The sequence below is a fragment of the Limulus polyphemus genome, unplaced genomic scaffold, assembly GCF_000517525.1.
Source record: "Limulus polyphemus unplaced genomic scaffold, Limulus_polyphemus-2.1.2 Scaffold3565, whole genome shotgun sequence".
Classification (NCBI taxonomy): Eukaryota; Metazoa; Arthropoda; class Merostomata; order Xiphosura; family Limulidae; genus Limulus; species Limulus polyphemus.
In genome coordinates, this window is record NW_013669175.1 from 85,520 (window position 1) to 85,900 (window position 381).

Below are 381 nucleotides of genomic sequence, written 5' to 3' on the forward strand. Positions count from 1 at the left end.
GGAAGATTAAACAACAACAATAGTTGTACTAGAACATTCGAAGATTAAACAACAACAATAGTTGTACTAGAACATTCGGAGATTAAACAACAACAACAATAGTTGTACTAGAACATTCGGAGATTAAACAACAACAATAGTTGTACTAGAACATTCGGAGATTAAACAACAACAACAATAGTTATACTAGAACGTTCGGAGATTAAACAACAACAATAGTTGTACTAGAACATTCGGAGATTAAACAACAACAACAATAGTTATACTAGAACATTCGGAGATTAAACAACAACAATAGTTGTACTAGAACATTCGGAGATTAAACAACAACAATAGTTGTACTAGAACATTCGGAGATTAAACAACAACAACAATAGTTAT